Consider the following 877-nt stretch of genomic DNA (forward strand, 5'->3'; position numbering starts at 1 on the left):
CCAGCCCTAACTATAAACCTGAACCAGCCCTAACTATAAACCTGAGCCAGCCCTAACTATAAGCGTTATCAAAGATGCACTCTAAATCCTGACTGAAAATCCTCAAATATACTGTAGTTATGTGTCACACAACTGATTCCTCAAGGATCTTACAGAGGAAGGGAAGGTTAGAGATCGGTCTATATACTGTAGTTAGCCAACACCTCTGGATCAAGATTGGGCAGTGGAGCTGGTGGAACATGTTCTAGGTAGGGCCATCCTATCAATTTCAGCAAACATCCCAGTATGATTTAATGCAAACAAATTAAAGTATCAAACACGCATTACTACTTTGCAGTTAAATATTTAACATTTATTCCAACACGAAAAAAAGCAGTAAATAACACTTTGATAAACACGTCAGGACATCTTATTATAGTCTACCTCACAGGGAATTCAGTATAATATAATAATATATAAATCATATAATAATATTCAGTATAATTTAAAACATACACACACATATCTATACAGTATATATATATATATCAAATATATACAGTACATATATATAATATAACTTAACATGTTTATTTATTGAGATGCCCCTATGGACCTTGTTATAGGAGGTAAAGATCAGGAGAAGTAAACATGAAGTGTAATTATGAATACTGATGTTAAATTAAGCTATGATGAGTTTTCACTGTTAATCTACCATCTCAATTACATGTTGATGCCTCCATGACCACGTTAAGCAGATGAGACTGAGGACAACTATGTTGAAGAAAAGATGTTCACTTTGCCTAATATGTAGCTTGACAGAGTTCTCCATGTGTGTCCTGGTGTTCTCATGTTTCCTTACCTCCTCATCCCTCACTCCCTACCCTGGTGTTCTCGT

General features: G+C 35.3%; 1 protein-coding gene across 1 annotated transcript in view; it reads left to right on the plus strand.

The window, feature by feature from the left end:
• tmprss3a (transmembrane serine protease 3a) overlaps positions 1–877 on the plus strand; it is a 26,280-nt gene that overhangs the window by 19,987 nt on the left and 5,416 nt on the right. The window lies entirely within an intron of this gene.

The sequence above is a fragment of the Anarrhichthys ocellatus genome, unplaced genomic scaffold (genome assembly GCF_004355925.1).
Source record: "Anarrhichthys ocellatus isolate YVR2014 unplaced genomic scaffold, GSC_Weel_1.0 scaffold50, whole genome shotgun sequence".
Classification (NCBI taxonomy): domain Eukaryota; kingdom Metazoa; phylum Chordata; class Actinopteri; order Perciformes; family Anarhichadidae; genus Anarrhichthys; species Anarrhichthys ocellatus.